This window comes from Canis lupus, chromosome 2, assembly GCF_048164855.1.
Source record: "Canis lupus baileyi chromosome 2, mCanLup2.hap1, whole genome shotgun sequence".
Classification (NCBI taxonomy): Eukaryota; Metazoa; Chordata; class Mammalia; order Carnivora; family Canidae; genus Canis; species Canis lupus.
In genome coordinates this window covers 51,959,767-51,984,299 of record NC_132839.1, presented here as the reverse complement: position 1 = coordinate 51,984,299, position 24,533 = coordinate 51,959,767, and the positions used below count along the sequence as shown (strand labels likewise).

The following is a 24,533-nucleotide window of genomic DNA, read 5'->3' as shown; positions in this document are numbered from 1 at the left end:
CTGTTAAAAAGAAAAAAAAGAATAAAATACTTCTAGGAAAACAAGGAAAGTGTGAGAAATGGTCACAGAGCAAAGGGGGCTACATTGCGTTAACTATGTGTAAAGACAATAAAGTGTTATGTGGTATCCTGGATGGATTCCTGGAACATGAAAAGGATATTAGGGGAAAACAAGTAAAATTCAAATAAAATGTTTCTTAGTTGTGACAAACGTACCATGGTAATGATATGGGAAATGGGGTGAGGAGTACCTGTGACCTCCTTGTACTGTACGTGAAACTTCTCTGCAAATCTGAAACTATTCTAAAATTAAAAGTTTATTTAAAAATAATTATTAGACTGAAAAAAATATTCTTGGTAGGATAGATATATTGTATCTCCCCAAGAGCACTTCAGTGCTAGGAGATTCTTTGGAAAGAACCAGTGTGTTCTGCCGGTAGTCTTACTCATGACTAAGAGTTATTACAGCAATGTAGTAAGGGTATACCTAGATCATAAAGGAAAAATGCAAAGGTAGAGTTTGAAGGAATCCATGTGCAGACTTTATGCTCTCTCCCTTCCACACACAGCTCACTCTTGTCTCAATCTTAGAACAAAAATGTAGAAGCATGTGTGCAAAATGTAAGCCCAGAGAAGCCTACTCAGCACCCAAACTTTTTATTGGGGTTTGGTTATGTAGACAGACTAGTACATGCCAGAATTCCAGACTCTCAAAACAAAGTCAAGTATTAATCATAAACCATATTGTTTGCTTGGTCTAGATACAGTGAACCACCTTTTTAGTCAGGGACAGCTTTATTTTACTATAGAAAATTGTTTTACCAGTCAAGTTTTCAGGCAGTAGCCAGAGGTCAAACTTAAGAAGATATTTCTTCTTTTTTTGTTTGGATTTTTTGGGTGTTTTGTTTTGTTTTAGAGAGAGAGTGCATGCAAGCAGGTGGTGGTGCAGGAGGGATTGGGGGCAGGACATCTTTCCACTAAAAGAAACAATAGAGATATTCAAAAGACAGGCTACAGGGCAAGGAGAAGACAAAAAGTTAAACAAATAAACAAAACAAGGTTAGTCCTCCTCCCTTTGCCCAGGTCTATGGATTGGTGATTTGTAGTGTGAGTTGAGGGGCACATGGTATCCAAGGTAGCTGAGCATAGCCAGGCCAATGCTAGAGTCGGCAGGGCCAGAGTGTGTCCCCAAAAGGGTGGAAATAGAAGGTGTACCCAGAACCTCAACTCCCGGTGCTCAGTGCTCAGTCTCTAACTCCCTTTACCTCTTCACCCTGATGTCTCCCTAATTTGTATTTTTCAGATTTAGCCTCTTCCCTGAACTTCAGACTCATTTATTCAACTCCCAACTCCACTTAGATGTATTGCAGTCTTCTGAAACCAAACATCCAAAGTAGAACCTCCTTCCTAAATCCACTTCTCCCAAAAACTTCTCCCTGTAATTAAATAGCACCACCTTTCCCCCAGTTTCATAGTCCAAAAGTTTGATTATCTTCCTTGATTTCTCCTTTCTCTGACATCCCTTTATATAATCCATTTAACAATTTCAAACACAGCTATGTGAGAATTATACTAGGAATTTGATCAATTCTTACCAAATCTATGGCTAATACATAAAGCCAACCCCAATCTTGTCTCCCTTGGACTACCACAGAAGACCTTTAATGGAGTTCCCAGTTTCTGTACTTGTCACACACTGCCCTGGGCCCCCAGCAGTAACTTTTCCAGGCACAGCAGCCAAAGGAATCCTCCCTCACAAGAAAATCAGATTATTATCTCAGTTCTCTGCTAAAAAATGTTCCAATGACTTACCACCAAGTTTGAATAAACTGGAAAATCTTTAGCAGGGCCTACAAGGTCCTCTATGGTCTGTCTCTGCTTACTGCTTAGACTTCCCCTTGACACAAATGCCCCTCACTGTTTAGGGGGTTTTGTTTTTTATGTGTTTGTTTTTTGGAGGAGAGGAGCAAAGGGAGAAGGAGAGAAGTAATCTTAAGCAGACTCCACACCCAAAACAGAGCCTAAAACAGGCCTCAATCTCATGACTCTGACCCTGAGCCAAAATCAAGAGTCTGATGCTTACCCTACTGAGTCACCTGGGTGCCCCAATAAGGAGCTATTTCTGAAGATAGCTAAGTCATGTTTCCCACATGAATTGTTTTCTGGAGAGAAGGACAGAAGTTTTTTAGATAAATAAGCAGAGAGAGAGACAGAATATATGTATATATATGTGTATATACATATAATATGTAAATAAAAACTATACACACATTTATATAAATATAAAGTATATCTATAATTATGTAAAACTGAGCTTCTTCAGTATATTGTATCTGTCAATAGCTCATTTTATATGCAACTTGGCTAGACCATGCTGCCCCGTTATTTGGTCAAACACCAATGTAGAAATTTCATGAAGGTATTTTTTAGGATGTGATTAACATCTAAATCAGTACAATCTGTAGTTAACTTCCATGTGAGTGGATCTCATCCATTCTGTTGAAGCTTCAAGAGAGAAGATGGAGCTCCCTGGGAGAGAAATTACTTCTGTCTGCAGCCTATCTTCAGACTCATGATTGTATCATCAACTCTTGCCTGGGCCTCCAGCCTCTGAGCCTGCCCTATAAATTTTGGACTTGCCAGTCTCTGTGATTGTGTAAACCAACACTAATAATAAATAAATCTCTCTGTTTTTCTCTGTGTGTGTTTCTCTTTCATTGTCTCTCTGTCTCTGTTTTATCTTTCTCTCTCTCAATATATATATACTATATATATTTTATATATGTATAAATTCTTAATCTTTTTTTTCTTTTTATTTTTTTAAAGATTATTTATTTATTTATTCATGAGACACACAGAGAGAGAGAGAGAGAGAGGCAGAGACACAGGCAGAGGGAGAAGCAGATTCCATGCAGGGAACCTGATGTGGGACTCGATCCCAGGTCTCTAGGATCATGCACTGGGCTGCAGGCAGCGCTAAACCACTGAGCCACCAGGGCTGTCCTTAATCTTTTTTTTTTTTTTTCTAGTTTCTTACTACTGTATTCTGTGCAGACATCATAGCTTATTTTACTAGTCCCTATAATGACCATTTGGGTATTTAAGTAGTTTTCAATTGTTTGACATATTCAAAGTGCTATAATAAATAATTATGTGCATTCTATATTTCATATTCTTGTCAGTGTATTTCAGGAGTAGATCCTAAAATGAAATTACTGGGTCATGTTTTTCCTTGATATTTACCCAGCACTTTAAAAATAATGACTTTAATGAATGCCCCATCAGCCACTTCTACTTGGGTATAACGTATCCTTTAAGGCATCCTTTGAATCTGAATAAAAAAGAGCCATTTTGTATATTTTAAATATGTCATTGTAAAGTTTAAGGGCTTAGCTGTGGAAATGGGAAAACAAGAAATCACAGGTAAATTCCATACCAAAACGAAGGGCAAAGGTTAGTTAGGGTAGAGATGTGAAGGACATGGTTTGAAATAGAAGGAACACACATAAAGAAGCAATAAAAATGTCAGTTTGAGTTCACTTGGAGGAAGGCCTGTAGGTCTGTGAAGAGATACATCACTTCCTGAGGAGAGGAGCCTAAGAAAAGTTAAGATGAGGGACAGTGTAAAACAAATGCTCTGGAAATAACAAAATTATCTTCTACTTCCAATTAAAGTGTGGATTGAAAATAATCCAATTTGTCTGTGGTCAGAGTAACTAAAATATAATTGGGTTTTCGATATCCTATGTTTTTTGTGCTAATTTATTTAGCAAGGAGTTGATTAAGAACTGTGAAAGCCAGTAATGTGCCCCCAGGTGCCCTGATGACTTCGGGAAGAGGAGACAGAATGTGAGGAACCTGAACCTTTGGGGAATTACTGGGTTCAGACAGCATGGGGAGAGATTAAGGAAGAAAATGCATGTAAACTGGCCTTTCTTGAGCCCTTGTACTGGCTAGATGTTCAAGAAGATGGGAACCTAGTTCAGGAATATTTTGTGCCTAAGGCTAAGGAAAGTGGCTGATCTGAGACTGAGTAGAAAAGTGTTTCCAGTTGCAGTACTGAGGTAGATCCAGGGATCCTGTACTTTCTAACAGACTCAAATGAAGAGTTACACTGTCACCAACCTAAATCATGAAGTTAAAGACCAGATCTGCTTTTGTTCAGTAATAGGCATTCGATGCCTGAGAGCCTGAGACACAGAATGCATTTGATAAACGTATTTAAAAATGAATGAACAAATAATGAATCAATGTTAAAAACACACTAAAAAATATAATTATACTTCCTAATGAGAGCCCAGTTGTTAGGTCGCTCATAGACTTGACACACACTAGGATCCCAATAAACATCCTATGGATGCATATTTACCCACACCTCCCTCTTCTTCCTAGGACCTAATTCTTCCAGAATTAATCCTTTGGGTTCAGTTAATTCAGTCTGTTTTTAACCCTTTTATTTTTTATTTTATTTTTGTTGTTGTTGTTGTTGTTGTTTGTTTGTTTGTTTTTGTTTTCAACACTGGAAGCATTTGGGGGCACAGTTTTTCCTTCTTTGGCTCCCACTTTTTTTTTTTTTTTTTTTCTAGTTGCTTTCAAGAACCAACAGAGTCCTTTGGCTTTGGGGCTTCATTTGCTAATCAGTAAGAGAATTGGAGAAACAAAATAACAAAGGCAGGCTGTTGGAAATGTTCAGCTTTTTAGAGTTTTTCCAGTCTTGGTTCCTGTATTCTTTTTGTTCCTTTTCTCAGATTGTATCTGCTATGGCTGAATGTTTGAGTCCTCCCAGAATTCATACATTGAAGACCCAGTGCCCAATATGATGGTATTTGGAAATGAGGCCTCTAGGAAGTTGTTAGCATTAAATGAGATCCTGTGGGTGTTGACCTCATGATGGAATTAATGCCCTTATATAAAGAGAAAAGAGACTTCTTTGCACTCAGGGCCTTATGGTGCCTTATGTGTGTTAGGGTTTGTTGTGGTTTGTTTTTGTTTTTATTTTGTTGTTGTTGTTGTGGTGGTGGTGGTGGTGTTTTTTTGCCACCCTCCTTTCTATCACAGGATGTTTACACATGTTGTTCCTTTTTATATTGAAATTCTTTCCATGTTCTCTTGAGCCAGTTAACTCAAGACTTCACTGCTTGCTTCTTGGGGATGAAGAAGTGATTTAATGTGAATCAGAATTTTATGTATTAAAGCAACAATGATCATTATAGCACTATTTTAGAGTGAAAAATTGAAAACATAAATATGCACTAATATTGGGATAATTAAAGAAGTTACAGGATAACCAATGTCGGAATATTATACATGCATTCAAAACATACTTAAAAATTCAATAAACTTGTAATATGCTTATAAAATGAAATTAAAAATAATACACAATTATATGGAATGAATTAAGTGAAATTCTAATTCTCTTAAAATCAAATAGGTGTGTTTGTGCATGTATTAGTGCATATATGCACACAGAAAAAAGCCTACACTATGTTCATAAATATGTAAACAGTAATGTCATGGAGGTGAAATTATAATTGATTTCCTTGATTTCTTATTTCCACATTTGATTTTCTATATTTTGCACATCCACTATGGTATTATTATGATCTTTTTTTTTTTTTTAAGACTTGTTTATCTATTTTATTGAGGAAGAGCCAGAGAGAGAGGGTGAGAGAGTCTTCAGCAGATGCCGCACTGAGCACAGAGCCCAGCAGAAGTGCTTGAGGCAGGGGTCCATTTCAGGACCCTGAGATCATGACCTGAACTAAAATCAAGAGTGGCACACTTAACCAACTGAGTCACTCAGGTGTCCCAACATTGTTATAGTCTTTATAAGCATTCATCTTTGAAGCTATTTTATAAAATATAAAGTTTTACAGTTACTTATAAGTGAGTTTTAAAAGATGAGTGGCACAGGTGTTGTGCAGGGCAGGAATGGCAAGACAATGTCCCTGTAACTTCTTTGCACTGGTGCAAGATAGATTTTGGACTATACATGGAAGGCTGGGTAAGTGTGAATGTCATGTCACAGGTATGGTTTTTCTATTGATCTCTACCCTATCCATTCTGATAGTAACATCAAAGAACCTTCTTCTGGAACATGCTGAGCATGGAAAACGATGGCCATTTTAGAACAGACAAATAAAAAGAAAACTAGAGATGACTGGTTCCCTTCTGCTTTGGGCCAAATTCAGCATTTGCTTTTCTTAGCCCTATGATATCCCACAAACCGTGACCGTATCAGAGACAAAATTTATCTTCTGAAGCTGGATAAAAAAGCAGGAAATGTGTTATGTTCTGTGAAGGCAATGGCAGATTTTGTAAAGTTAGAGAAAAGAGAGAAGAAGAGGGAGAAAGAGAGAGAGAAGGGAAGAAAAAGGAGAGAGAGAGAGACAGAATATGAATCTTCTTTTATCACCCTCATGCCTTATGACCAAAATACATCACAAAATCTTTTGGAGAGCCATACAAATATCTGAACAGACAATGACAGTTTAAAAAAAAATCCAGACATTTAATAAGCATTCGGCAGGGAGTTAGCCAAGGTGAATCCTCATCAGGGACAACTGAGCAGCCATTTTCACAGTTAGTGAAATGTGGGTTTGAATTCTGGACTCTACTTATACTGTGTAAGTTTAGACAAGTTACTGAGATGTAATTCTCATATCCCCGTTTCTACATGAAACTTACCTTGAATGGTTGTTTATATATTAGAAATGCTGCATGTGATATAACTGATAGACAAATTGCTTGCCTTAATCCAAACTTGACTGTTTAATGTTTAGGATGGGATTTTGCTGGAAATAGGAAACCTCAATTATTTTGGGCCTCATCAAGTATTATAACTTCCAATCCATAAGCATCAGCAATTACCAAGAGCTGCTTTGGATTTATGAAAGAGTTTGGGTTCTTCAGTTTCTAGAGTGTTGTCTGAAAGATATTACAGCTGGCCCAGTTCTCTAGTTTTTGAAAACCCATTGTTCGGTTAAGCTGAAAAGTGATGGAAACACTGTGACTTTCTCTCCTTTCCACCCCTTCTTTCCCCATCACCCATCTCTACCACTCACAGTACCTTCAAAAGGAGGGCCATTTGGCATCATGACCAAAGGTTACTTTGAGGAATATCAAAAGAAATGTTCCAACCAAAGTTATTGCTGTCTTTTTGTAAATATCATATTGAGAACCATGTCTGCAAAAACCCATGAGATTTTCTTTATTCTCTCTGGTCTCAGTACTAGGAGTAGTCATGCTCCAATCAACAGGTTTGTTTATTTCAGAGACATGTTAATATACATGATTTCCCATTTTTTTCCTTTCCTTGCTATTATAAAACACAGGGCAACAGCTCAGTTAGAGTAGTAGACATTTGCTACATATTTTGTATCTTTATCTCTATGTCATGCTCATCTAACTTTTCCTTTTGCTTTAACTTCTTTCTTAATTTCAATTTCACCTTTTCTCTGTACCTTTTTTTGTAAGCTACCCTAAAGGATTTTTTGGGGAAATACAGTGAAGAAAGAGGAAAGAAAGGCTGGGAGGGCAGAAATAAGAGGGAAGAAAGCAAACAAAGAAGGAAAGCATGAGATATTTTAATATATGATCTGTGCCTATCTGAATTATATTTCTGGCAGAGCTACAATGACAAAATTTTGATTTCAACAGATCAAGAACTGGAGATAGATGTTCGAAAAAGACATAGAATAAATATTTGTGGAACACAGGGTCATTGTCTTGGAAATGATTGCCAACAAGGCTATTCATCTTTCCTAAAGGGAGTAAATAGTGCATCTAAAACCAGAGCTTGAACATTTCAATAGTTAACTGTTGAGAGCTTTCTGTATTCACAAAAGCAAATCTTAGTATTGTAGTCTGTTGTGGTATCAGAGATTGTGAGTATCTCAGCCTTTTCTTCAATTTTCAACAGGTATAGAGGACAGGGACTTAGGATGTTTTGATCGTCTGCAGGGCCTTTTGCTATTCTTAAAACCTGCTAAGGTTCTGAAGCTCTAAAAGGGAGGGGGGGTGGAGGCCAGTACATAAGCAGGCAAATAAAAGATACTAGATCAAAAAATCTGTTTAAAGACAGTACATACAGCAGCCCCAGGTTATTTCAAATATTTATAATTCTCTACATATTTAATCTTTAAGAGTTCTTGAGATGCTATGTTCAGAATGTGATACTAACATCCATGGCTCAATGCTGATACTGTCAAAGTCATTGAAGACATAGAGAAGGTGAGAGATGAAGGAAATATACGAAAGTGACAAAATAATCAAAACTCCTAAAGCAGTCCATGTGACTAGATTCATAGAATGAGAGAATTGAAGGGGACCTTGGAAATCCCATCTCTTTCTTTCACGAGGAGAACATTCCACCATAGGAAGATTTTCCAGAATGTCCATACTATTTAGAACTGAATATCTTTAGATAGAACCTTTGTGTTTTTATATGAGATGAAAAAACAGTGGCTTGCCAAAATCATGGAATATTAACTTGAATGAAATGTCGCAATCATAACATAGGTTGGATTGGGGCATACCTTTATCCTTCAATAGGGAAGATACTAGCTATATTAATTAATAAATCAAGCTGTCAACCAGCACATATTTATTATGGGTTTATCTTGGTGCCATAGTAGAAGGAACAAGGATCAAGGGAAGAGAAGCACTTGATAAGGATACCATCCCTGGCTTTCAGAGAGCTTCCATTTTAATTGGGGAGACAGGAAGAAATCACAGAAAAATGTACCAAATGATTCATGATTGACCAACAGTGTGTAATTTGTAAGGGCTGTGACATAATGACACTCATTCTCATGCTGCAGTTCACCTTATCCAACCCTAATTCACTGAAGATAAAACTCCTCTAAAAAGCTCTCTGGGTAATCATCTAGCTCTGCTTAATTTGTTGAATGACAACTCATTTTTTATAAGTGCAGCTTGTTCCATTTTATAACATTCCAAGTTGTAAAAAGCATCCCCTTTATATTGATCCCAGACTCCCTTCTATTTCCTGTGTATATAATCACAGAGGAGAACTTCATTTCTCCATCTATGCAGCAGTCCTTTGGATATTTTAAGACACCTATCATGGCTTTTTTCCATCCTGACTGTGAATTCCTTCAATCATTCTCCATACAACATGGATCCAGGTCCCTCCACTACTTGAGTGCTCCACAGAACCTAACCCAACACTGCAGGTGTAGCCTCCTGGCTCAGAAAGGAGTGAGGTGATTGCCCTTTGTTCTAAAAAGTTGTTTCTGGGGATCCCTGGGTGGTGCAGCGGTTTGGCGCCTGCCTTTGGCCCAGGGCGCGATCCTGGAGACCTGGGATCGAATCCCAAGTCGGGCTCCCGGTGCATGGAGCCTGCTTCTCCCTCTGCCTGTGTCTCTGCCTCTCTCTCTCTCACTGTGTGCCTATCATAAATAAAAAAAAAATAAAAAAAAAATAAAAATAAAAATAAAAAGTTGTTTCTATTTCTGTTCTTGTTGCCTAAGACTACATTAGTATTTTGGCAACCACATCACATAGTTGACCCATACTGAGCTCAAAGTCAATTAAAACTCTTTTGTCTTTTTCACATGTGTTATTGATAAATTCCCTTCCCCCCACCAACTATTCATGTGTACAGTTGTTGGCAATTTTTATTTTTAAATTTATATTTGTGCCTGTTAAATTTCATCATGTTTTGTTCAGTCCATTAGTGCAGCTTTTAGAACTTTATTATTATTATTAATCATTATTATTATTATTATTCCTTTTTAACTCTCCTTTCCACTTCTGTGTCATGCACATGTTGATTTAGCCATATGTGTTCTTTTCCAAGTTAAGAAAAAAACAAAACAAAACAAAACCCTGTTGCTTAGGGGTAGGCCAATGTCATGACTAAAGAATGATGTTCTGGCAAGGTAAAACCCATCCATTAGTTATCATTCTTTGGTCGCATCATTGCAAAGGTAGCCTTGGACATGAGCATCCTGAGATTGAACAGCAGTGATCAGAAAGGAGATACTCCTTGGAATGTCAATAATATTGGAATCAATATTTGTTCCAATATTATTGGAATGTCATGGACATGATTTATCTATTTACTTAAGAGAGGGTCTTCCAGTGGTAATTTATAATAAGGTTCAGTTTAGCATAATTAATATTTGAGACCATATTTTCTATAACTTTTAATAGGAATGTTTAACAAATACTCAGGTAGTTTGGGCTACTGTACCAAGTGCCATGGACTTAGTGGCTTACCAACAACAGATATTTACTTCTCACAGTTCTAGAGGCCAGCAGTCTTGAGATCAGGGTGCTAGAATGATCATTCGGGGTGAAAACTCTCTTTGGCTTGCAGATAATTGACTTCTCATTGTATCATCATATGGCAGAAAGAGAGAGAGCTAGCCCTCTGACATCCTCTAAAAGGGCATTTATCCCATTCATGAGGGCTCTATCCTCATGACCTCCCAGAGGCCCCACTTCCAAATACTATCACACTGAGGAGTAGGTTTCCACATATGAAGTTTGGGAGGACACAAACATTCAGTCCACAACAGATGCCTAATAAAATACTGATATATTACATCTGGTTCAGGATAGCTCTGATCTATAATCCAGCAATTCTATCAAAGGTAGGTAGAGAGTGGTATGATAGTGAGTTTACATTATTGATTTTTTAATGGAATTTGTGTCCTAAAACAAACCCATTTAATCTCTCTAAACTTTAACTTTCCCATCTGCTAAGTGGGCCTAAAATAATCTACTTTGCAGTGAAGATCAACATTTCAAATAATAGCCACCTGGCCCATCATAGTAACTTGGCTAATGGTAATTCCTACAAAAGAAAAAATGGCAAAAAAAAAAAAATTAATTAAATTGAAATGGAGAAGTCAAAGTTCATTATTATGTCAAACCTGGAAGACCAGAAGAATGGATGAAAAATTATATAAGAAAAGCATTTTCAAAGGCACTTTCCTATAGCCAAATTGTCATCAGCCATTGATGTATAAACAATAAGCTTCTCAAAATGATATTTACCTGGTCCACACTGGCCTCCTTTTGGACAACACTTCATCAGCTGTAATTGTATATTACTTGTGTCAACCAAGGAGACTGTAAAGCAATGAGAAATATTTATTTGGGGTCTTAGGGATTATGATTCCAGAAACACAGAGTTGACCTAAACTGAAAGCATTCTCTGAACTGCCAGCTGAGTGCAGGCTTCTAAAGGCAAAACCCACAAGATTACATAACTTGTTTTGAAAGAATTATTAGTGCTGACAGAATTAAACTATCCAATACCCAATTGCCTATGTAGCTAACATGTTACATCATCTCTGTTTCAGTTCAAAGTGGGATGTGTCCCAAAGGTGGTCAAGGTGCAATCAACAAAATTCAAGAATTCACAGTGTTTGAAAAATTGAAACAAAAGACATGGATAGGCCTTGCTTCCTCAATATCTTCCCGGATCTTCTTCTGAATGACTCTCTTAGCAATGTTCACTTCACTTTGGAATCTTCTCTCATACTTGTATGTACTTAAAAGAGGTATCCATGGATTTCTTTAAGGATATTCTGAATTTGGGGCACCTACATGGCTTAGTCAATTGGGCATCCAAATCTTGATTTCAGTTCAGGTCATGATCTCGGGGTCAGGAGATTGAGCCTCAGGTCAGGCTCCATGCTTGGTGTGGAGCCTCTACCTCTCCCTCTGCCCCTCCCCTCCTTTAAAAAATATGCTGAATTTGAGCTCTCCACTCATCTGCACTAACCTTCACACCCTCATTTCAAATCAGCGAGGCCTGACTGTGTTTGAAGAATTCCACGTTCTTTTCCTTTATTTTGTACACTAGAGGAAGGGAGGGTGTTCATTCAGGCCCTGCTGGTCCCAGGGAGGAAAGGACAAGGTGATAAGGTGAAAGGATCTTAGATGGTTCTCCAATAGTAATTTTTTATCAGCTCTTTTAGTATTCTGAGATCTGAGTGATAAAAGATGAGTTCTGTGTGGGCAGTGGCCCTTGCTGCCTTCCTAGTGATTAATAATCTGTTGTAGATTAATATTTTAAAAGTGTACCCAGGAATAATTCGTAGGATGAGATGGTGTTTCTTTCCTTCCTGCCATGTCCCCCTAAATATGCCAGGTGGAGCTCTGTTGTGTGGATGAGGGAAAAAAGAAAGTGCATCCTTGTATATTAGGGTCGAGTTGGTGTCCAAGCATTGGCATTATTCCTGACACAGTGATTTCATCTGGCATTTTTCTGCACTGAGCAGGAAGAAGGCTACATACATCCTTAACACTCAGGCTCCACCCTTTCTTTATCATCACCTACGCTCTACTGAGTTTAAAATGAAATTAAGAAACACTACACCAATAGCCCCAGTATTGCATTTTAAGCAGTTGGCACTCTTTATGTGCTGCTGAAATGTTCATGCTAATGTGTTAACAAAATCGCATACATTACTGCAGATTTCCTGTCCCTTTAAAGTCTTGTGGTCTGCGCAGTCGCCTTGATGCCTGGCTCGCCTGCCTGGAGGAGGAAAGGTCCCTAAGTGTGCTGCTGCCTTCCTGCCCCAGAATCCTTCATCTGGCCTGGAGTCAGGATTTGCCAGGTGGGAGTTGCTGACTGGTAAGCTCATCGGGAGAGTGTGGATTGTAGGGCAGCACAGATGTCAGGACGGGTAGCATTCACTCAGAATCGTGTCTGAAAGTAATGGGCTTGGGCTTGGGCTTGGGGGTGGGGGTGAGGGTGGGGGAAGCAGCAGGGAGTGGGGTGAGTCCATTCCTAGAAGGATCTGGCTGTCTCCTCTTTGTGGTGATTGAGGAATCACTGCTATGACAAATGTGGCACAGCTTGGGGACCAAGATGGGGCCATGGCTCTGCCTCCTCTCAGCTGGTTCCCTGTGCCGTCCCTGTAAGCAACAGCCACTGAAGAGAAAACCCATTAGCAGGCTTCCCTTGGAGCGCTGGGGGCAGCAGCAGCCCCATTATCCAAATTTCTCATTCGCCCCATGCCAGTGCTCAGTGAGGCAGCCAAATGGAGCTGCCCACTTCGCTGTACCCACTCATTTGACTTATTAGTAAGATGGTAATTATGCTGAGAGGAATGAAGGGCAATGAGGGGGAGGTGACAGAAGCAATTTGTTGGTGATGGGATGACAGCCCAGGAACCTCCAAATCTGTGCCTAGGAGAGAGGGATGAGAGGAGAAGGAAGATAGATGGCAATGCGCAATCACAAGTGAACATCTCGTGTACCTTTTTAGAAACTTGCTTATAGAGAATGACCTCTATAATCAGCCCACCTACCCACATGTCCTTATGAAACAGCTACCCACATCCCCTAAATGGGCTCCTTTTAGTAAGAAAAGTGTATTGCTTATGGGTGTTTTTTGTAGACAGTTATAGCTCCCTACTCCTTTTAACTAGCTTAGTGATGTCTCTTTCTAGAGAGTTAAAGTTCAGTTTGTACTAAATTTAGACAAGCTAATATGAAGTCTTGCCCAGCAGCTGGGCCAGGTATGCAAAATGAGGAGCTTCCTTTATGCATTCACCAAGTATCTGTTGAAGACCAACTATGTACTGAATACTGTTCCAGATGCTGGGGATGCAGCAATGAATCAAATAGATGCATCTCATTGTTTACATTCCTACACAGCTTATGTGTGTGTGTTGCTTAGGGGGGAGGGGTGCAGAACATACATCAACAAATAAATAAATAATTTTAGATACCACAAAATGTGATGGTGACTTGGGATAGGTTTTTTTTTTTTTTTTTAAAGATCTCTTTATTTATTCACGAGAGACACACACAGAGAGGCAGAGATGTAGACAGAAGGAGAAGCAGGCTCCATGCAGGGAGCCTGATGTGGGACTCGATCCCAGGCCTCCAGGATCATGACCTGAGCCAAAGGCAGATGCTCAACCACTGAGCCACCCAGGTGCCCCAGGATGGGGGGCATTTTAGATTGTGTGATGAGGGAGTGGCTCTGTGGGTAAGGTAGTATTTTTGCTAAGAACAAAAATTTATTAGGCAGAGATCTGGAGGGTGAGGGTGGGGATAGTACACCTGAAGGAAGGCAAAGGGACATAAAAGACCCTAAGGTGGAAATGAAGTGGGCATTCTGAGCAACAGCAACAAGACAAGAGGGGCTAGAAGGAGTGCCAGCAGAAGAGGCGGTCAGGAATGATGTAGGAGGGGCAGGCGGGGATGCAATCACTGGCCATGATGAGCTGTTTAAACTTTATTCCAAGAAAATGGGGAATTACTGAAGAACTTTTATCAAAAGGTTGACATGATGAAGTTCATATTTTTGAAACATCTCTCTCATGCTGAATGGAGAATCAGTTAGAGAGGCAAGAAAGAAAATAGGAAAACCTGGGGGCCATCCTGCCAAACAACAGACATAAAAAGGCTGGCACTTAGGGGTGTCTGTGTGGCTCAGTTGGTTAAGCATCTGACTCTTGGTTTCAACTCAGGTGGTGATCTTAGAGTCACAAGATCGAGCCCCGTGTTGGGCTCTGTGCTTAGTGTGGAGTCTGGTTAAGTTTGTCTCTCCTTATCTCCTACTCTCTTTGTCTCTCAAATAAATAAATCTTTTAAAAAATTGCTAACATTCAAAGGAAACAAATGGATTTTTGGCCACCAAGAAAAGAGATACTGGCATTGCCAGCTACAGTATGCACCTATGTCACATTGGCCATTGGCCATTCTGACAATGCTATTTCACTTGTTGCCTGTTAACACTACTGGGAACTCACATTTTGCAGATGGAAACTCAGAGATTTAAAGTGACTTGCCCATTGTCCCACCTGATTGTAGGTGGTAGAAACAGAATTTGAACTTGGGAGTCATATCTGAATTCCAAGTTGTCCCCACTACACCACACTTCCTCTTACTCGGGAGACACTCGTTGCCCAGCATCAGAATGGATCTGAAGTACAGGACTCCAGTGTTAGTTACTGATCTGTCCCTCAAACTTACAATAGTGCCTGGCAAATAGTATGCGTTCAGAAAAATGATGAAATGAATGGTGATAAAGCACTAACGACCTTGCTGAGTATTAATTCAGACTGCCCTGACTCTTATGCCCGCAGTAAAGGTTGGTCTTGCAAGCCAGATTGTGTCTGACGGGGAGATTAAGTAGTAGCAGGTACCCAGGAGGAGGGATACAGAGATGGGGAAGTAGGGAGGGTCAGTATGATTAGAGAAAGTTAGTATTATTAGGGAGATGACTTGCCTAGGGTCGCATCAGAGAGTAAATCAAAACTCTGCTTACTCTCTAGCCTATGAGGCTATGAGTCCTGGGAAGGAATCAAAGGACCTAAGTATGAATCCCAGAGGTGATTATCAGTAGGCCTCAGTGTCCTCACTGAAAAAGGGAAATGAGATCATCCATCCCTTGGTCGTGTAGTAAGGAATACATGAAATAATGAATGGTGAAATGCCTAAAATCAAGCACTGGCCAAATATAAGTTCTTTTTTTTTTTTTTTCCAAATATAAGTTCTGATGAATATCAGCTCTCTGTTTTATCAGTATATTCTCTGATCATATCCTATTAAATTTGAATATTAGTATGTTACTCATGCAGAAGTATTGGATTCCTTAATCTGCTAAAAATATATGTGTCACTAAGAAATAGATCTTGGGCAGTTTCTTTGAAAAATATGTTATTCATCAATCCACAGAAACTCATGCATGCACTTATTAATTCAACCAATATTTTTTAGACTCTAAAAATACATGATAATTTATATTTTAGCCAACTTCTGGGGACTCAGAGAATAACACTGAGGGTTCCAAGAGGCATATATCCACAGGGCTCTTCTATGTCTTGAAGTATAATATGAAAGAGAAAAAATATATTTGAGTGGCAAGGGAGGATAGTCAAAGTAGTCCAGGAATATGGAAACTTCTCATCTGCTGGTGGTTAATTTCCTAGCTCGCAGTGATCACTGTCCAAAGTCTAAAGGCCAGTACCTTATTTTTTTATGATTCCCAGATAGTTCTCAAGGTGTCAGAGATAATGGTCAGGTGGCCCTGCTACAGATGAATGCTGGTACCTGGTTCAAAGTGACCTCGTTGCTCTTTTAAGTATGTGACTATCTCCTTGATTTGACTATAAATTCTGTAGTAAAGGGACCAGATCTCCCTCATATGTTTATTCCTAACTATGGTTATTACAGTTAAAGCTCTGCTGATGTGGCCTAAATGTCAACGAGGGATGCCTTCTTATACCTAAGGATCTAGGAGGCTGACTTGAGACCTTTGTTTATGGATTCTGTGGAATGGATTCAAATCCATTCCATGATTTTTTTTAATTTCTGAAAAGCTTATATTAGATCCTACTTGCTCTCTTACCTGTGACCTCTTCGATACATGATATTGGTTTAGAAAAGAAATGTCGGGCAGCCAGGGTGGCTCAGTGGTTTAGTGCCGCCTGGGCCCAGGGTATGATCCTGGAGACCCAGGATCGAGTCCCATGTCAAGCTCCCTGTATGGAGCCTGCTTCTCCCTCTGCCTGTGTCTCTGCTTCTCTCTCTCTCTCTTTGTGTCTCTCATGAATAAATAAATAAAATCTTAAAAAAAAAAAAGTAAAAAAAGAAATGTCATGCCTTGGTAACTTTCCCAAAAGAAGATCAAACTCACCATAAAAATACACAAGACTGCAGAAGACTTTGTAAAGGAGCTGAAGGGCAAGTCGAGACAAGTAGGGGCATGGAGGGACCATAGTTCCCCAAAGCTAAGTGCAAACAAACAACCGTGTATGACTTGGTCTTTTCCTCTGAGAGTCTCTCCATTCTGGCTGATACTTGGAGCTCCTCTCTTGACCCTTTGTTCTTGAAGTCCCTTGTCCTCCATCCACTGACCCTTCCACTTCTTCCTCTCCATTCTCTACTCTTCCTCACCCTTGTCAGGGTGACAAATACACTTGTTCTCCATATTGTACTTAAAGTAGCTTTGTCTGATTCTTTGAGGCTCTTGCAGTGGTTTGTATACTAAGTGTTTAGACAAGATATTATTCCAATCAAAGACAGTTTATTGTCCTAGCAGAAATCCAGGCATTTGCTGTTAAAGTCCTTGTTGGACTTCAATCAAATTGGGCTCTTATAGGAGTTGTTCTAACCACTGTCTCTATCTGCATATCTTGCATTTCTGCCTCTGTATGTTCCAGCCAGAATGAATTCACTGACACTTCTATGTCTTTGCATGTTCTAGTTCCAAAGCCTGGAAAGGTCAACATCCACTTCCATGGATTAATCCCACTTAATATTTAAATCAGCTTAGAAGAAGGCTCCTTCAAGAAGAGGTCTCTCTTAGTGGGTAATGGCACTCTTGCCCAAAAAAATGTGGGTACTCCAGTCACACCTCTGTTAAATTCTACAATTGACTTTATCATTCATATTTCAACAGTCTGCTTACTAGCTTCTCACTCTGGCTTCTGATCACCTGATGACAAAGGCACTTTCACCTCTGAATCCCCATCTTTCCACATCGCGTGTGGTGCATAACATGCATGAAGTGACTGCCAAATGGGTGAAAGCATACATGAGTGAAGGAATGAACCAATAAATGCTGTGGTTAATGACTATCCCTATCACTGTCTGTTATAACAATGCCTCTATTTTGAAAAGAAGTAAAAACACCACAAATGTAACATTGTCTTGTTTTTCTTTTCTATTTTTTAAATTGCCACAGCTTTGACAGCAACTGGATCATTTGGTTGCAAACACTATGATGTGTTTTGGCCCTTGAATCCTATACATTATGGCATATGAAAAAAGTCATAATTTCAAGATGATAATTTGAATGCAAACAGATGGTATTTCAGTGGTGGTGCACAGAGATTCTTGCATCTTGCAGGTCATGTTCCCCACCACCCCCCTTGGGAAAATACTGCATTTGCCATATTTCTTTCCCCACCTCCCTATCCCCACCCCTCCAGCCATATGTTTCGTAATGAGGGCACTTAAAATATCATAGAATTGGCCTATCCTCATGATATTTAAAATGTGAGATGTGACAATATCTTAACTTCAAACACATGGCTATACACGAGAAGAAAAAAAAAGCAATGGAAAGAGTTCACACCATGTTATTTTGAGTGGAGGTCGGCAAAGAGGGAGGGGGCATCATGTTAGGGATTTCAGAAAAGAGAAAAACTGGCTGCTCTGGCATAATGCATGAAAGATGGTGTTTGACGAACATGAGATCGATGTTTTTGAGAAACAGACCATCATCGGTTGGAAAATATACATTTTAATTTATAGAAGCAAAGATCTGAGCCACCTAGAGATTTTGACTGTCTGTTCTCAAGTCTGGAGAGCAGGAGAGAGAAAGGTCACCCATCTGGTTCCCTGGGTGTGATGATTCTGCTTTGCTGGGATCATCTGCCTCTGGGTCTGCCATGGGGGGAGCTTGGCTGGATTTAGCTGTGTTGGCAGCAGGTGAAATATCAGATAGAAAGATGATAAATAATAAATGGGCCCATTTTTCATATTTGGATGGAGGGAAATGTTAATGGCATTAGGAAAAGTTTCGCTCCCTTGTTCCAAGCAGCTAGGCTTTGATTATTTCAAGATTGACCATTCAATCTCCAAAGGCCTTGGTTGGTATTTCCCTCTGCCAGAATGTGAAGAAGAGCTGATCATGGTGGAGGACCTTCATGCCTCAGTTCCTTTTAGAGGTTCGGCATTTATAGTTCCAGCTGGCTTTTGAATTCCCACTTGTCGTTGGGATGAGCTTGGTACATGTTACACACTGCCTGCTTCTGGGGGAAAAAAATCCTACTGATACTTATCATACAGGGATATGAGTACCCCCAGAGGGACATACGGATCTGCCGTGAGTATTCAAAGCCATTGAGTTAGCATGGCACATCTTCCAGTAGTATAAATTTACACCAATAATAGAAAAGAACAAATCACTTTGTATCAGAGTAAACACAGATGTGAAACAGAAGACAAAAATTCACAATTCTAGAAATAAAGCATAAACATAAAAGTTAAAACATAAACTTTAAAAAAAAAAAGCTGCCAGGCTTCCTGCAAGCCTCTTTGTCTACACCTCCAAATCCCTGGGGATCTCTTCAAGGTCTCCTTTGTCATTAGGTCCACATGGGGGACTGTGGTGGAAGGATGCATGAGAGGCACCCTCCTACCATATCAATGGCTGATCAAGGAGCATCAAAAAGGAAAGAGCTCTTCTCTTTTCATCTCATTCCCCTTTACTTATCTTTAGGACAAATATTAGGGCATGCTCCCTGTCTTCAAGGGACTGACCCTCATTTGGAATTGGAGCTTTGTAGTAGGAAGTGTGGAGACAGAGGAGTACCTCTTGGACACCTTACTAACTAGTGGTTTGAAGAACCAATGCCTGTTCCTGAGCTCAGAGGAATGAGTTCCTTTAGTGGCAAGGGACATATTCAGTGACATGAATCTCACCATTGGTCATAATCACTAATTGCAGATAGACCTAGACACCTATTTTGTAACTTAGCTATTATTCTTCAGTTGAAAATTAATTGGGGAAGAATTATTTCAGAAGGGTGATCATTGAGATGTCAGGCTCAGGACCTCACTGCAGAAATTCTGCTCCTGTTCTCTCCTCTGCAAGCTCAGTTTTCTTCATCTCCTTATCTCTGGCAATGGTAACACAGCCAACCCAATTATCCAGGCTTGAAACGTCATATTTAATTACCTTGTGTCTCCCATACACGTTTCCTCTGTTCTGGTCCCACAGCTCATCATCTGTTTTAGTTCATTAGATTCTAGGTTTGGTCCCTTCGAATTCTCTTTGCATCCATCTTCCACACTGATGTCAGAATGATTTTTCTTAATTACCATTTAATTTCTTAATTATCAATCTGATCGTGGTAATCAGTGGTTCCTCGTTGCCTACCAAATAAAACATACGCTCTTTTGCTTTGCCACAAAGGACACGATCTCTGTAATGTGTCTCCCTCTCCTTACCTCCCTCCCCGTTCCTGTACTCAGAGCAGAGAGTACTAATTTCCATCCTCTGAAATGCTTGCCCTATTTTGCCAACGTGCCTTTTTTTAAGTCTTCCTGGTGTGTCCTCTTCTACTGGTTCTACTTAACAGCATTCTGGAGGCCTTCAAAGAAGTTTTTCCTGGTAATCTCAGCCCATAATGTCCTAGTCTCTTAGGAAGTGGAATGCTTTGAATATAGTAGATGCTTAATAAATATTTGTTGGGTGAGTGATTGGATTTCCTAAGTAAGACAATAAATAGAAGCTTTTTAGATTTGTATTAATATCCCAAGCAACACAATATCACTTACAGAATGAATTGTTTGCTTTTAAATGCTGCCTGAAAGATAGATTAATTGCCCTGTGTGGGATTAAACTGCATAGCAGAGAGGTGAGGCTTCAGACACAGAGTGGGAAACTAGTTTAAACTCATAAATTAAAAATTCTAAAAAAGAAATGCTGCTTTCTGGAACAGGTATGCCTGCTTTCTATAGTCAAGTTCAAGCTCAGTTCAAATCCTAGATATCTGTCAGAAACAATGTTGTTTTCAACATGACTGTTGTGGAAGCCGATGCCGGCGTTTTTCTCCAGGTTGGAGTGAACTCTGGTTTCCATGGGGGCATCAAATCAAGTCATCCTGGAGAATAAACTGGCAGGCCGAGAGAGCTTGGTTTTCTGTACAGTAACTAGTGTTAGGGAAAGGCACTTAAAACCAAGTACAGGCTGTCTATTTCCAGTACTTGAAGAGAGCAGAAGAGGTCTGGCCTGAAGTTAAGTCACAGCTGCTGATACAACTAAATAAAAATGAATAGAAGCTATAATGCATGACTGTTGGTTGAAAGCATTTTTTTAAATAAATTAATGAAAGTCCATATTTACTCACATTCATTTTAACCTAATGTCCTATTTCTGTTCATCTAAAATACCATGAGAAATGTTGGCATTTGTCCCTAAGCCCTTCTTGACTGTGACAGTTCCTTAGACATTCCTTTGTTTCTGAAGACCTTGACAATTTTAAGGATTCATGGTTAGATATTTTGTAGAATATGTCTTTTTGGATGCAGCTGATGTTTTTGTAGGTGGGGGTTACATGTTTCGAGGAAGAAGGACCGCATCCATCTTATGTCAGGGCTATTTCCTATACATGTGACTTATCCCTGATATGTTAACCTTGACCACCTGGCTGAGGTAGGATTCCTGAACTTTTTCCACTGTAAAGTTATTCTATTTTACCAGTTTCTGTACTGTATTCACTCAAAGGAAATCACTGTGCACATTCTACACTTAGAGAATGAGGGAGTAATTTTATTTTATTTCCTTGAAGGTGGAGTAGCCACCGAATTCTTTGAAATTCTTCCACATTAAAAAAAAAAAAAAACAAAAAGAAATTCTTCCACATGGAAGATTTGTCTATTCACTTTATTTAATCATATATCTATTTATTCAATCATTTATTTATATCAATGTAGACTTGTACGTTTATTTTGTATTGTGGGATGGAAAATGGCATTAGAAACCAATATCTAGGTGCTAAGTGCTTGTCACTATGAGGCTGTCATTGCTTCTAGGCTTTCTGGTTGTTAAAGCAAGGAAATCTAGGTGTGTGTATTCACCTGTATATATGTATCTACCTGCAAATATTTCTATATATGACCATATTTATCTGTGAGCTAGATATGAATTCATATGGGTGTCTCCAACTGTGACATATTCCCAAATGGGTCACTCCAGGCTCATCTCCTTATTTATCTATAACCTACCACTCTCTAATAGTGAGAAACATGCTTCCTACCATTTGACATTCATTGTTTAAATTGATTAATGTCAATATATATCTTTAATGCTTTTAGAAATATTAATCTATATTTCCATGAGATACATTTTTATCAATTAGAGTGAATTGCTATGGGCATATCCTTTTGTTTTTAGTCTTACAGACTCCACTCATTTCTAAAGTGACTTAGGTCAACACGTTTTCCTGAACTTTTCAGAGAGGTTGTTTCATATATGTGTAATAGTCATATTATGTTGTCACTATCTGCTTTCCATGCTTGGATCCCCCAATGCTCCTCCATACCCTTTTATTTTTGCATGCATTAATATTCACTCTTCGTGCTGCATTCCTTGCTACTACTGATCTATTTACCATCCTTGTAGTTTAGCTTTTACCCATGTCATATAATTGCAATCATAAAATATGTAACCTTTTCAGATTGGCTTCCTTCACTTAGTAACATACATTTAAAGTTCAACCTTGTTTTTGTTCATCTGTGTATTCCTGGGTTGAAAGCTCCTGCCTTCATATTATTGAACAATATTCCATTCTATGATTTACCACAATTTAATTATCCATTTTTTAAAAATTTACTTATTTGAGAGAGAGAGTGCGAGTGTGTAAGTGGAAGGAGAGGGGCAGATGGAGAGGGCGAGTGGATTCCCAAGCAGACTCCCCACTGAACATGAGACCCCACTAGGGGCTCCATCCCAGGAACTTGAGATCATGACATGAGCTGAGAAACTGAGAGTTGGATGCTCAACCCACTGAGCCACACAGGTACCCCTGAAGGACATTTTGATTACTTACAGCTTTTGGTCGTTATGAATAAGACTTCGATAAACATTTTTGTACAGTTTTATGAATATAAGTTTTCAAATCAATTGATCAAATACCTGTGTTCACAATTGCTGGATTGTATTGTAATGCCATGCTTTAGCTTTATGAGAAAAGTGCCAAACTGTCTTCTAAGTAACTGTATATTTTGCATTCCAACAACAATGATTTAAGATTCCTGTTGCTCTGTATTCTCACCAGTAGTTGGTATTCTAATTGAATTATAGCCATTCTATTAGGTAAGAAGTGGAATCTTATTGTTTTTGTGTTTCCTCAGTGACAATGTTGAGCAGTTTTTCATATGTTTATTTGCCTTCTGCACCTTTTCTTTGCTGAGGTATCCAGTCAAATCTTTTGCTTATTTTTTAATTGGAATGCTTTCTTTTCTTATGATTAAGTTTTAGGAGGTTTTAGGGGATTTTTTGGGGGGGGTGTATGTTCGATATAAGTCCTTTATCAGATAGGTCTTTTGCAAATATTTTCTCCCAGCCTGTGCCTGTCTTTCCCCGCCAGTTTTATTGAGCTATAATTGACATATACCATTGTGTAAGTTTAAGGTGTACAGCATAATGGTTTGACATATATATTGTAAAATTATTGTTGTAGTAAGTTTAGTTAGCATCTGTCAACTAATGTAGATAAAATAAAGAAAGGAAAAAAATTTCCTTGTGATGAGAGCTCTTAGGATTTACTCTTAACAACTTCTGCATATACCATATAGCAATGTTAACTGTAGCCACCATGCTGTATATTAACTCCTCAGTATTTACTTATAACTAGAAATTTGTACCTTTGATCTCCTTCCTTCAATTCCCCCTCCCCCCAACTCCCACCTCTGGAAACCACATATCTGATCTCTTTCTATGAGTTGATTTTTGTATGTGTGGTTTTGGTTTTATTTGTTTTAGATTTTCTATATGAATGAGACCATACCATATTTGTATGGTATCAAATCATTTCTCTGATTTATTTCACTTAGCTAATGCCCTCAAGATCTGTTGAAAATTTTTGTCACAAATGGCAGGATTCTATTCTATTTTATGACTGAATAATACTAAACTATAAATATATATTACAACTTCTTTATCCATTCCTCTGTCCGTAGGCGCTTAGATTGTTTCCATGTCTTGGAGATTGTAAAAAACTCCACTATGAACATGAGAATGCAGGTATCTTTTCCAGTTAGTGTTTTCATTTACTTTGGATATATTCCCAGAAGTGAGATTGTTGGATCTCTAGGTATTCCTACGTTTAATTTTTTGAGGATCCTCCATATTGTTTCCTATAGTGGCAATACCAGTTCACAGTCACACTGACAGTGCACACAGTTCCCCTCTTATCCACATCCTCATCAGCCTTTGTTACCTCTTGTCTTTTCATAGATGGGTACCTGCCTTTTCTGTTCCTTCACAGTGTCTCAGAGTAGTTTACAATTTCAGTAAGGTCCACCTTAGTGCTCTCATGAGTTGTGTTATTTATCTTGTATTTGAAAATGTAGCATGAAACATCATGTCTATTTTCTCCTATATTTTCTTTGTATAAAATTTTTACTATTTTTTTTGCATCTTACATTTCAGTCAATGATCTATTCTGAATTATTTTTTTAAGTTGTAAGGTTTATATCTGGATTCTGGATTTCTTGTTTTGTTTTGTTTACATATGAACACCCAATTGTTCTAGGACCTGTTATTGAAAATATTTTGCACACCTGGAATAAATCCCATGTCATCATGGTGCATAGTTCTTTCAGACATTGTTGGATTTGGCTTGCTAATATTTTTTGAGGATATTTGTATCTATGTTTATGAAAGATATATCTACAGGTTTTTTTCCTCCTAATATCTTTAATTGGTTTTGGTATTAGAGTAATGCTGTCTTAGTAGAATGAGTTAGGAATTTTTTTCTCTGATTTTATTTGTTGAAAGTAATCATGAAGAATTGTATT

At 38.7% G+C, this 24,533-nt stretch overlaps 1 long non-coding RNA gene across 1 annotated transcript; it reads right to left on the bottom strand.

Annotated features, from left to right (window-relative positions):
* Positions 1-18,235: 18,235 nt before the first annotated feature.
* Positions 18,236-22,789, bottom strand: LOC140617591 (uncharacterized). The gene is made up of 4 exons (XR_012017786.1): positions 22,648-22,789; positions 20,039-20,219; positions 19,687-19,883; positions 18,236-18,757 (listed from the first exon to the last, which is right to left on the bottom strand). It is a non-coding gene; the product is annotated as an uncharacterized lncRNA (long non-coding RNA).
* Between the last annotated feature and the right edge of the window lie 1,744 nt (positions 22,790-24,533).